Below are 13,659 nucleotides of genomic sequence, written 5' to 3' on the forward strand. Positions count from 1 at the left end.
GCTGGGAGTGTAGGCGCACACAGCCTAATATATATGAAAATAAACGCAATATATGATGAATTTCCATATGCAGTTTGGTGCTCTGGAAGGGGAGAGCCACCTGATCTGCCTCTGCTGGAAGGAGTTCCAAAATGAATAAAATCGTTCTCCAAGCACTCAAAGAATTCTGACATTGAGGTTGCGGTCCTTTATTCAAATATTCAACTTCGCCCTTGAGCGTAGACTTGCCCCTTGCCAACACGTTTTTTTCTAACTATTGCTATAGACATAACAGCAGACTTCATCAGGGCTTCTTCTGTATCTTCTTTTCCTCGTCCTCTTAGTGGTAAATGATCTGGGCGGTCGGTCTAGTGAATAAAGCGTAAACAACAATACACAGTGTGCTCTTGTCTCGCCACTTTGCCTTGTGTGGCGACTGAGGCCAGTATACTAGAAGACCTGATACTTCATGGGACTGTTGTCCTTTCAGATCTTAGGTCTGTATTACGCACTGGCTCCAGTCTCCGCATAACCTTCTCTAGAGCCTTGCGACATGCTGGCTTCGGGGTTAGCCTTGACAGCTGGAGGGGCTTTATCCACACTCTTGCTCACCAGTGGATCTATTTATTTTAATGGAGATCTGTAGAGTGGTTCGGAACCCCCTCTCAGCAGCTTTGGTGGTGAGCTGCTTCATTTATGTACATCTCTGAAAGCACACCGCGGCCCTCTATCTGGGGTCACTTCACAGAAGGCGGTGGTATGATGACTCTCTTTAGTTGTTTCAGAAAGTAGACACGTCTTTACGTCTTTTTGTGATCAAATGATTTGAGAAGCAGATAACATAATGATATTCACGATATTCTGTGCTTAAATGTCTCTTTGTAAACACCTGGTTGAGCTCTGATATTCTGTGCTTAAATGTCTCTTTGTAAACACCTGATTGAGCTCTGCTTCATACCACATCAGATCACACCTTAACGTGTACTAGATTATCACAGTACGCTGCTTTTTAAAACCTGTTTGCATCCACCTGCAGCGTTCTCACTCCACATGACGTATAGCATTAATTTGCTTAGTGGCGCAGTACCTCTGTTTGCAGCCTTTTCGTTTGGATTTCGGCCACCAATTTTCAATCATGCTTTCATTATCCTAAAAGTTTTACACAGCCTGGTGTTGCGCTGAGACTCCACAGGTGCCAGTGTTGATTCTGCAGTACAACTGTGGCAAAATGTAGCATGCTCGAGCAGTTTGCTGGACCATGGCAAACTCTCTGGGAGAACCCTGTCAATATACGGGTAACTTATCCCCTACTTGTCGCCAGACGTAAAATGTTCTTAACCTTCATTCACTTCATTACCTTCCAACCCTCATGTCACAGGTCTATGGAGTCCATCAGAACCCAAAAGAGTTCTTTCATTCTTTTATTACACAACACCACATCACCCAGTCCAAGAATCAGTTGTGTGTCATATGCACAGTGTATGCAGGAAAAATGAAGTGACCTGATGAGATCTGTAGAGGCCACTTAGAGATTAAATAGAGTGAGACTGAGAGCTGACCCCTGAGGGACTTTACAGAAGTGATAAGTGGCTACACTGGCGAGGGGGTGCTGGCTTTTCTTGTCCTTGCCGCAAACGACGGCCAGCCCCTCTTGCCCCCCCTTGCTACGCCACTAAGTGGCTGAAGATGTGAAGGGGGCATGATGACTGAATGCGGTCCATAGCTAAACATTGGATGCCGTTCACAACTCTTACCTTACTCTAGTACTCTAGTCCCATGTAATCTCTTCACATATGTATCATGGCAGGCAGGCTCAAAGGCTCAAAGGCAGCGGAAAGATCAAAAAGGATCACAGCATCTACACCGCAATGATAAATCAGCACCCATAACTTGTTTTATTTTGCAACTGTGAAATGCTCTAAATTCAGATTGCCCTGGAGTAGGGAAAGTTGTACAATTAAACAGCTTTAAACCTCCTTTCTTGCAAGTGGCAAAAGGTAATATGCATATAAATCTGTAATTACTTACCATGTTATCCCATTATGAGACAAATATAATATTCTCATTATCTTTTCCAAGATTTTTTTAATTGCCAAATTATTTTAAAAATATTTTTGAAGGTCACTGTTTTATCGCGCACAGAGACTACTGTCAGAGCCAAATGTTGAAAAGTACTATACTTGGCACAACAAAACAACTCTCAGTCATAGCATTGTTTCTTCTATACATGAATAAAGACTACAAAATAGAGAGAAACAGAAATGGAATGAAATAGCAGAGGAAAGAGAAGCAGAATGGCTGCGTATGTGTGTGTGTGTGCATGTGTTCGTGTGTACATCAGCAGGTGCATGTGATCTCATGCAGAGTGTTCGTTTAGTTAACACAAACATGGAAGTTGGTTGGAATAAAATAGTGGGACATAGATTTCTATAGCTTGTTGGCCTCCTACCATCTTAGAAACCAAAATTGATGTTGTGAATCCTTGATCATGGTCATCGACTCTAGTGACCACGGGCACAGACCATAAAGGTACCAGACGGAGGGGGGGGGGGGGGGGGGGGGGGGGGTTAATTTATGAGAAAAAAAACTTACCTTGGACCAGCTGGCCGGCTGCTGCCTCCCCTGCGTCCTCTTCCTTCCTTCTGTCTCCAGTCGACCAGCAGCAGGAAGCACACAGCACACACACTCCCCATAGCAGTTAACAACACTGCAATGCAGCGTTGTGATTGGTCTGAGCGCCATGGCGCTCAGACAGGAACAGGGAGCCTGTGGCTGTTCCTCAGCAGGCTGTGTAATGCCGCCTGGTGGTGAACATTAAAAGTGCGCATGAACTGTTTGGTCGGCACAAGCAGGCCGGCCAAGCAGTTCATGCGCACTTAGGGAGTGCAAACCACTCTTCCCCTCCTCTGGCCAGCCCCGCTCTGCCCCACATTGAACAACGCCACTGACTTTATGCAATAGGAAAAATAAAATGATAATAACTATAGTTATTGTCATTTTATTTTTACTTTTTGAGTAGTGGGGCAATGCTCCTCCGCTGTAGCGGAGGAGCCCCCACTGTCGTCAGTCATCAAGAAATGTTGCAAGCCCACAAACGAACCTCTTATCAGAAGGCTCTGACACCGACCAGAAAGTTTGGACATATTATTACTATTATTTGAGTTTTATATAGTGCTAGCTAGACCCAAATGTATTTGTGCTTTACATGCAAAGACCAAAGCAAACTTATTCGCGATACATCTACAACACCGGTGATTGTATGAAACTTAGAAAAATCTCCCTTGCACCCTCTTTCCCTGGTAAAATGAATTCTGCTACCTTGTAAAGCGCTCTGTACCCCTACACACCTGGGATAACAATCAGCACACACAGATTAGGCAAATAAATAAATAAATACATATTTATCGGAAGCTATAAAGCAGACATTCAGTGAAATATGCAAACACACACGTAGTGTCTGTAGATGGCAGACGTAGTATGTCTAATGTGTGAGTTACTACAGGGAAAATTTATTTTTAAGGTCAATGTTTCCTCAAAAAATTATACATAACTGACAGGAAGCTTTCGTAACTAATTATGGTAAGAAGTCTAGCTGGGGGCTTCCTGCTTGCTTCCTGGTGTGCTGCCAGTGTTGATAAAAACCCAATGTGTAGCTGTATTTAGTAGAAGGCTCAGCAAGTGCCAGTGACCATTTTCTAAAACATATTTAAAAACATATTTACATCAGATTAGGACCATTAACATATGCATACATATTATTTATGAACCACAGTGTGCACATCTCTTTTAATTGAGAAAAACACATGCGCAAAACCACTGAGACATAAATCGGTATGTGACAAGCAATCTCAGGTAAATAATTTGCAAAGCAAGGTGGCTGGTAAGTGAAGGCACCCATCGGTAAAGGCAAATAGTACCACCTTTATATCATTATGTCTATTTGGAAGAAGAAGTGTGGGGAGAGTGAAAGATCTCACCCCATATCAACTGGCGTATGGGGGAGGACTCCTTATACACCATGAAGTATACTAAAAAAGTAATGGATGAAATGCTTGAATTAATCTCAGCCACTGGTAATTACTCAGGCTGCATACCAGCCCATTGATATGTGGCACAGCATGCCACCTCAGCTTGGATCCAGCCATATGCAAATCAGTCTTGACCGTGCTCCAATGGGAATGGTCCAGCTCGGACTGCCAGGCCAGCCTTTCCCAATTCATACCACAAGCATCTCAGGACTGGCTTTGAGTAATTACCATTGGCCGAGATTAATTCAAGCATTCCGTCCATCACTTTTTTGTATACTCCTTGTACACCATGGCATCTGTAGGAGGGCCCCCCTGAGGACGCTTCCCAATTGGAGGGCACCACACAGACACATCTGCGCCACAATTACTTTTCTGTTGGCGTTCCAGGGAAGTGCTGGGTAGGAATGGCCAAGAGGGTGCAGATGGCAGCAAGTCACTTGGCCTTTTTTATGGTGAAGAGATATGGCTTTATTTAGTTCATTCTACATAGCGATCACCATCCTCAAAAAGCAAATGTACGATAATGAAGGTCTTTAACGGATACCAGACTGGGGGACTACTAAAACATGAACTCTCTCTCCTACAAACATTTAATTAACTGAACTCTGTTGCAATATGAGCAATCTAAATGTATATTTGGACTATTACATAGCAGTTCATAGCATGTGGGGAGTCCCACTGGTATGTAGAGTCAATCATATGAGGGATAACAGCAGATCAGAAGTAGAAGTGGGAGAAATAGAAGGATGTGCCACCAAAAGTAGGATGTGAAAGGTGGTTGATGATTTTTTATGGATGTTGCAGGTGGTGGTGAAGACTAATTTATTAATTATTTGATTTATTTCTGCTGTGTTATATAGCATGGCCCGAAGGCATCAGAGTGCTTTACAACACACAGGAAACAGGGTTGCAGCGGGTTACAGTAATAGTAATTAAACTCGGACGTTTACATCAGGGGATGTGTACAAAAGTTACCACAAGAGACAGTCGCAACAATTGGGCAGAGAACATACACAGTTACATGAAGTCAGATCAGGGCAAAGTGGAGAAAGTACTTAGGTCTGGTCGAGGATATATTAACCAAGATGTCTATCAAATAGGAAGAGCCTGAGGTCCTTTTTGAAGTTTGCTAGCCAGGTGGTTAGATCGAGTGAGGGAGGCAGACAGTTCCAGATTCTAGTGGCACTACCAGAGGTAGACTGGTTCATGATTCGTTCTCGACTGAAGGTTGGGGTTTCCAGGAGCAGGGATTGGGCATTTCTGGAACCTCTATTTACTCCGGAGATTTTCAGATTCTCGTTTGGATAGGGAGGTGAGGATGAGTGCAGCACGCTGTGGGTAATGCAAGACATTTTAAATTGGGCCGGAGCTTCATTGGGGAGCCATTGGAGGATTAGCAGGGCAGGGGAAATGAGGTCAAATTTCTTGATACCTAAGAAGAAGCATGCTGCAGCATGTGGTGTGGCTCTCAGCGGGGCTAGGTGACCTTTGGGAATGCCTGAGAAAAGAGCAATACCATAGTCTTGTCTAGAAAGAACAAGAGACAGCACCACTGTTTTGAGGTCTTGATGCGGAATTACCTGTCTGATGCCCCAAAGCTGCCTACGTTAGTAGTGGGTGCTGTTGGCCAATGTTACCATGTGGCTACGAAGATTGGGACAATTATCAAGGGTGATGCTGAATAATCTAACACTTGCACAATTGCGGGCAGCTATTGAAGGTGGGAAAGTTGGCCATCCATTCTTGTACTGGAGTTTTTGCTTTCAGGTGAGATCAAAAGAAATTCTATTTTAGTTGGGTTGATTTTTAAATGGTGGTTGCATATCAAGTTTTGAATCTTTAAGAGTGTATTTGAAAGCATGGCAACGTCCTTGGGGGATGAGGTTTTCAAGTATATTTGTGTATAGTCGAAGTAGAGGTTGTAGAGAATCCCAGTGTTTTAGAGAATTACATATAGTGGTTCTAGGTAGAGGTAGAAGAGAGTTGGGGAGAAGATCGAACTTTGAGGGACCCCTTGGTGAACACTGACTGGTCTTGATAACGAGTTGCCCCTTTTCACAATTTAGGAATGGTTTGATAGTTAGGAAGAGAAACAGCTGAGGACAGTGCCTTCACATGCCATGCGTAGTTCAATAATACGAAGGAGGTCAAGATGGTTAACAGTATCGAATTCTGCAGATAGATCCAGGAGGCAGGAATTGCCGGAGTCGAAGATTTTAAGAGACTCAACGACTATTTGGAGGATTGCAATTTGTGTACTGTGAACCTGACGGAAACCTGATTGGATCATGTCTAGGCAGTTGTTTGTTTGAATGTGTGCAGCGAGTTGGGACGCTATGCAACTTACAATGAGTTTGCCTAAAAATGGGTGTGTGCAGACTGGGCAGTACTTGCTCAGGTTCTCTGGATCGAGAGGTTGTGTTTTTTTAAGAGTGGAGTGATTTGAACCATTTCTAGTTATCTGGGAAGAGGCCCTGCTTGAGAGAGGAACAGAAAGTGGTGATCAATATGGGGAGTATGTGTGTGGCAAGAGATTTGCGGATAGAGCCTGAAATTACGTCCTGATGATGGTTTGAGGGTTTTACTTTGGAGACAGTTCGTACTAGGTCCTGCTCAGAGATTAGAGAGAAGGATGACCAGGATCTTAGTGCCTTGCAACGTAGAGACTCAACCGTTTAAAGGGAGTCATTGACGGGAAGTGAGATATGGATGTCTCTAACTTTTTTATTAAAGAGATTCATGAAGTTGTTGCAACGGGTTACGGATGGCTTAGGAGCAGAAGTAATTGAGGGGTTAGTAGACTGTGAAATTACCTCAAATAGGCGCTTTGGTCAATTCTTTGCAGAATTCACAATGGCACCAATATTGGATGATTTGGCTCTGAGTAGTTGGTCTTGGTATTGTTTTCTTGCTTTGAAAATCTTAGTCATACTCAGGTGAGATGGTGCTTGTCTTCATTCTTTCTTGCATTTCTGAAAAGCTTTCGTTCTTCATAAAGCTCATTGAGAACCAGTACCTAGACGGTTTTGGTCTCGATAATTAGCACTTCAGGGGTGCACATTTGTCAATAAAGGATTTCATGCAGGAGTTGATATTGTCGGATGCCTAGTTGAGATGTGAAGAAATCCATGCGTCCTCAATGAAGTTGTGGTTTTGACCAGGTGCGTGGTAAATCACATTCAATCTGAGGTTCGAGGTAGTGAATGTGGACAGTTCCACCGACATGCATTTCAAAGACTGAAACTGAGTTGTTGGGAGGGTTTGGCATCTCAGTGAGTTTCGGTGAATGAGTGTAAGACATCTACTGTGTCTATCTTCCCGGTTGTGGCCCAAAATGGAGTGGCTGGGAGCAAGAAGAAGGTCTAGAGCGTGCTTAGATGAGACATTGAGCCACATTTCTGTGAGGATCACGATATCAAGCTTATGGTTCAGGATCGAGTCTGATAACTCTGGACAGTGTTTGACTGCAGATCGACAATTGTGTAGCATGCAGTTCAGGAAGAAGCTGTGGTCTTTCTGACTTGGTTGTTCCAGGAGGGTAGTTGGGATTTTTATCAGGTTAAGAGGGGGATCAGCATACACTTGGATGGTGTGTGTGAGTTTTAATGCAGTCAGAGATGATGGTGGAAATCGGGCAGCCCCCTGCGGGAAGATAGGAGGAGGCGGTAGCAGAATTTGAAGTTGCGTAACTCTTTAGGATATCGAGTAGGTCTGAGCTGTCATGGGGTGGATGTGCCCATTTGGGTCTGGTAGGTGGCTGTCGCTTGGTATGCTGAAAAGTTGTGGGGGAGGGTTGGCAGGGGATGATGGGGATAGAAGTGACGAGAAGACAGAGTCACTAAGCTGGAATAAAGCTGATGTGAGGATGTCCATTCTTCGAGAGAGGTGTGAGATGAGTAAAGGACCTTGTTAAACAGAAGCCAGGTATGGTCAATACTAGAGGGGGGAGTGTGGTGGACTGTCCGGAGGGGACTCTGAGGGATTGAGGTGCAGGAGGGGAGAGGTGCTGGTTGTTGGTGTCTGGTGTTGGGAGATGTTGTGGCAGGGGGCAAAAATGGTATGGAGGAAGGGAGAGACTTATGAGCCGACTGTGGGGATGAAAGAATGGTGGCAGCAGCAACCTGAGTGGGAGATAATGGTTTGTGGAACATTGGAGAGGAATAGTGCGGAGATGGACTGTGGGAGGGATGTTCAAAGTCTAGAATAGACAGTGAACAATGGATTGTTGGAGGCATAACAGATTGTCGGAGTGTCCGGGCTGAGATATGTTGCCTGGGTGGAGAGGGGGAGATTGGGAGGGAGTTGTTGTGGGTGGGTGGAGAGTGGGATCGAGGAGGATCATAGAAGGGCCCGAGGGTGAGATAAATTAAGTTGATTGTGTCCAGAATTGTATTGTTGGCTTGGAACATGATCTTCCTATGGTTGTAAATGGATATAGAAAGGTTCCCCGAAAGGCCAAAAGGGGAGCAGCAGGAGGAGGAGGTCAGTTTTGAGGGAGCCTTTGCATTGGCAGTGGTATTTGTTTGTAAAGAGGACTCCCGGGAAGTCTCTTGAGGTCCTGTCTTTCAAGTTTTTCATTGCATGTTTGGAAAGATTTGAGGGGTATTTGATCTTGTAAGCATGTGTGCCAGATTTGGAAAGGGGCGCTAGGGGGCAGCTGGTGGCAACAGATGGTGACGACATGTTGGAGGCTGATGCCTATTGGGAAGTATTAGGAGTTGACCTAAGCAGCCATTCTTATGTTAAAGATGGTCATCCTGAGGTCATCCACAGCCTTGCTAAGGGCATTGTGATTGAGGAAACGTGCCGATCTCGTGGCAGCTCCAGGCTCACACAGTGAGATGGAAGGGGTAAAACCTAAGGAGTCCCTCAGTGGATCATCAAGGTCGGCATCTGGGCTTTAGGCGGGCTGAAAGAGCGCTTGATCACCTGGAGCGGCCACTTCCGTTGGCCATCCTGGATAGGGTTTCTCCACCTGAAGAGGGTTTTCGGCTGTTGCTGTAGGAAGAGTTGTTACTCTTATGGTGAATCAATTATAACTTTGCTAGGGGCGGCTTATTAATAGTAATGTATAGTACCCCAAATGGCGAGGGGCAGCATTCAAACAAGTTGGACCGCTCTGGTCCGAGTCCAATATTCACAAAACCCCTGCCAGAAGACCTTAGATTAAAAGTGCATATAGGGTTTCCTCACCCAACGACATTTCAGAAGGTGAGAGTGTTATATGGTAAGTTGTTGAGTTGGATCCCACAGCCGGGACACTCCTAAGATAGTGGGATGCTTCTGGGAGGGGGACAGGAGTCCCAGACGCAGCCATTTTGGCATCAGGCATGGGTCTGATGCATCTCCAGGGAGTTGGTGCCCTTGAAACAGCAGGGAAACGCAGAGTAGTGCGGTACCTACCCCGAAGAGGCAGCAGGGTGGCTGTTCGCTGGGGAAATACATTGTGATGCCAGTTATCCAGCGTTACAGTTGTGTTAAGGTCCCAATGGTGGCAATCTTGTAGTCAGGCACGACCATGTAGAGCAGGCTCGGAAAGGAGTCCTGGTGTGACGGTCTCACAAAAGTCTCAGCATGGTGGAGGAACCATCTACCTAAGATCCCTGTATGTTCTTGTACTTGGCTGCTACCTTTTGAGAGCAGAGCTGCTCCCAGATGTAGAAAAAGCCTTTGACGAAAATGGGTGCAGCAGAGCAAGGAAGCTAGACGGCCTTCCTTGCTACTGGTCTCTCAACAGCCCACAAGTAATGTCAAGTAATGCCCACTATTTCAAGTAATGCCTCCAAGTAATGACCACTATAACACTGAAAGGGCGAAGATCATGGAGTGTGTTAGGAACAGTCTAGAAGGAGAACCATGCTTCAGCAGTGGCCATCTTAGGGTCAGGCATGGGATTGTGAACCCTGTTTATTGTGGAGCATCAAATGGACGAAATAATATTGAGATCCATCTCCTACCAGTCTGCAGGTATTGGAGGGACCACATCTGATTCAGTTAGATCCTATTGAAGGGGGTTGTGCAGGCAGAGGGGGCCTTCATTTGTTCAATGTCTTCGCTTCGGCCATTTTGGAGTCAAGTAGCCTTTGCTGTAGTCCATGTGCGACATGATCGTTCCAGAAGCTCAGTCTTATGGAGTTAGTTGATGGCATGGTAAAGATCTCCCCAGGTGAACTGCGTTTTGAGAAAACCAGGAGATGTTCAGCAGGATCCTTGGAGTCCCTCGTGGGTAGGGTAAGCCAATTTTTAAGGTTGGATACGACGGAGAACGCTTCTTAGGCGGCCATCTTCCTAGGCTATCCTCCACTGCTTCTACTTTCAACAACTACTTTCTAGAGTTACTATGCTCTACCCTAAAGCCCCTTCAGCCTTGGGGTTGAATTCCAGTTGAACAGCTACAAAGACTTTTAATGGCTGCACGTGTGGCAAATTCTTCTGCGGAGTGACAGAGACGATGGGAGCAGATAAGCAGGCCAAAAGAATCACCTGATAAGATCAAAGTAAATCAAGCAAACAGACCAAGGTTCGATCTGGATCAACACCAGACTATGCAGGAAGTCCTAGAGGTGCACAACCTGGATGCTGGTGGGCAGTGGTAGCTGGTAGGGAACAGTGGTGGGGAGTGGGTGAAGGCGGGGGGTAGAAAAAGAAGGAAAGAAAAGCAAAGTTACCTGGAGGACACTTTTGCAGGTGCCGCTTATCCTCCAGCAGTAAGCACCCAGCCTCTCAGAATCCCCTGACCAATCACAATCCAGCCATAAGCAGCGTTGTGATTGCTCTGAGCGCTGTGGTTCGGCGTTCAGACCGGGGGCTTGGAGCCTGGGCATGTTCTCCAGTAAGGCTGTATAATACATCCTGTGGAGAACAATCACAGTGTGCATGACAGTTTGGCCTCCCTGATACAGCCGGCCAAAGCGTCTTGCGCACTTTAGGTGCAGCCACCACTCCTCCTCCAGCCTCGACATCGAGGGAGGCCGGCCTCGCCCCGTCCTATCAACGGGGCTGCACTGCAGTGCAACTGAACTGCAATAGTAAAAATAAAATTCCAATAACGGACGTGTTGGTGGATTCTGATTGCTTGGTTGGGAGTAAAACATGAATTACGCTTGGAGAAAAAAGACACACTTGTAGTTGGCGTACTGGCCAGCTGCTCACAGGGGCTACAAGCCCCAGGAGTCCTAGGAGCCACCGGTTATGAGGTGTCTACTTTCTGTACTATTTGAGTGCCTCATTGCATCCATTCGCTGGACACGTCCTGGACGTACTCGAGCTTTGCCCGGGCAAAGAGCGGGCTCGTTTTCACCCATCATCCACTGGCAGAGGTTGGGCTCTCCCTGTGGCTTCCCGATCTAGAGCATGCCCGCCAGAAAGGTACTGCTACATGTTTGATTGTTATCTGTAAGACTATTTACTAAATGTTTTAAGTGCTGTGAGGTAGCCCATATACTGACTGTGCTGTTTTGTGCTGCGATTTTTTCTCTCACGCTAGTATCATGGGGAAAACTAAACTGGGTTAGTAGAAACCTCGCACTACAAAAATTCCTCTCTGGATACATTTGCTACGCGAGCTGTACGGTCATAGACAAAGAGATCCAACTAGCTGAATGGCATCTTTTGCTTATTTCGGGCACTCCAGAACCCATTTCTGCTATCATAGCTCAATCCGTCCCATCTGTGTTAGCTCATGGAAGCGACTTTGGACTTGTTAGGACTTGCATTCCTGCCATCGAAGGCCCTGCTTGTCCAACCAAGGAATCAGTTCTCGTTGATCCACCTCCATTGAATATGGCCCAGTATCTTAAAAGAAATAAAGAAGGGCCTAATTGCAGGACCTAGAGCAATATTAAGAACCAGTCCATCAACAGCCTACCAATAAAACTATATTGGATGACTTTAAATGTGAATTTATTAAGCAAGTTAGTGAGAAACTCAAAAGTGTTTGTGATGCCTGTCTCCAACCCCTTTTTGAGTGCCTTGGAGCAATCAAAAAAGTGTATCCCTATTAGGCCCCGGAGGGTCACAGGCAATCACTAGCCATGCACCAGCCAAGCTGTATGTACTTGTAGCTGATTAATCCTGAGGTTAGGCCCTATGGGGCAGAGGCTATGATAAGGGCCCCTTCAGATACTAAGGGGCACCTTGGCTCAGAGGGGAGTGTGCCTATGGAACCAGCAAGGGATGCATGTTGGCAATCTTCGAACCCTCATGACCGCACCCATGACTTAAATGCAGGAGCGGCAAGACTTCAGTATGTAATCTACCACCTGCAGTATGCCCTTATGTTTTAGATTTGGCTGATGTACCTTATTTAGACCACTGGTCCATGGAAACCACAGAACAGCTAATTAACAAGGTGACTTATTGGCTGAATAGGAACATTAAATGTAGGGGGGGAATGTTTAATGAGATTTTGTCTGTTAGGACGGTGGGTTGGGTGGTTCCTAAGGAGAAGAAATTCAGTGATGATTGTAAAATTGTTAACTTCGCCAACAAGTGAGCTTCTGATTTGATTTGGTTATCATACACTGATCAGAAGCGCCATGGATTTATTAAGGTTATCCTGTTGGTTTTTATTTACAGAGCCTTGAGCCCAAAACCCCATATTTTATCCTTGTATGCATACATCTATTCCCACCCATAATAGATACTCAGTTTTAAATGACATACTGGAAATTAATTGACATCTAAGTCCACTGGAAGAGTTTGCTGGTTCACATTAAAAAATAAATAGGCCACGCCACTGCCTTCTTACCCACCTCTTTTCCGCTGAGGTCCCCGGGCCCACAGTGTTGTAATATGGAGGTAGCTCCATTGCCCGAGAGCCACATCCAGCCGTTGGTTGCTTAAGCTAAAGACTAAGTGGGGGTCTAAATCAATTAAGATATTGAGCTGGAATATTGCCAGGGTGTTGAGCAGACTAACCCTGGATACATGGGCTGACTATGATTAAGCATACAGCATCGTTTTGTAACAGGAAACCTGGGCCACAACCATTATGTATTGTTTAATGGGTTTATCTGTTATTCGGCCCCTGGAATTCCCTCATTCTCTGAATGGGTACAAGCCGGTTTGCCCTCATGGCTTTGTCTAACCTAAACTACGTTATCAGCTTGATTCCTACTAACAGTGATTTGTTTCAAGCTTTTTATTTGGCCTGGTATAATATTAATTTCAGTAGCGCAATGATTAATTTTGCTAATGATACTTTTACAGCCAGTGTGAATCAAAATTTCTGTATTTTATTATATTTTATAGCCAAGCTTGATATTACTTACACTATGGCGGATAAATGGTATAATGTAATCGTTGCAAGGGACTTTAACGCTAATCTTGGGAAATTGTTAGTAGTGTGTGATAGTCGTATATATAAGGTCAGAGAATTGGTGGAGACTATTTTTGGGTACAATCGCAGGGACTTATAGCTGCACTCTCATTTGATAACTTTCGATCTCTGTAATGCAACTGAGTATTATGATCCCGCCTATCCTGCCACTACCACCTACTTGAGTGGCCTCTGCAAATCTGTAATTGATTACATCTTTGTCTCCAGTTCTTTACTGAAAAGGGTGGTCTGAGGGCGATACAACCTAGCATATACAGTGATTAACACCATGCGCGCTACGCGTTTTCCCGCTGTGCGCTGACTTTTGCGCAA

The 13,659-nt window shown here is 45.2% G+C and overlaps 1 protein-coding gene across 12 annotated transcripts in view; it reads right to left on the reverse strand.

The window, feature by feature from the left end:
- The window catches only part of ACOT11 (acyl-CoA thioesterase 11), a 791,760-nt gene that overhangs the window by 699,897 nt on the left and 78,204 nt on the right, over positions 1-13,659 (reverse strand). For 5 of the 12 annotated variants that reach the window (XM_086952551.1, XM_086952596.1, XM_086952527.1 and 2 more), the window contains one exon: positions 1,734-1,837. The exons of 6 other annotated variants lie outside the window; for them this stretch is intronic. The gene's annotated coding sequence lies outside the window, so the exon portion shown is untranslated. Of the gene's footprint in view, positions 1-1,733; positions 1,838-13,659 lie in introns of those variants that run through there. One more of the 12 variants, XM_086952591.1, reaches the window with a different exon arrangement.

Source organism: Lissotriton vulgaris, chromosome 1_1, assembly GCF_964263255.1.
Source record: "Lissotriton vulgaris chromosome 1_1, aLisVul1.2, whole genome shotgun sequence".
In the NCBI taxonomy this organism is placed as follows: domain Eukaryota; kingdom Metazoa; phylum Chordata; class Amphibia; order Caudata; family Salamandridae; genus Lissotriton; species Lissotriton vulgaris.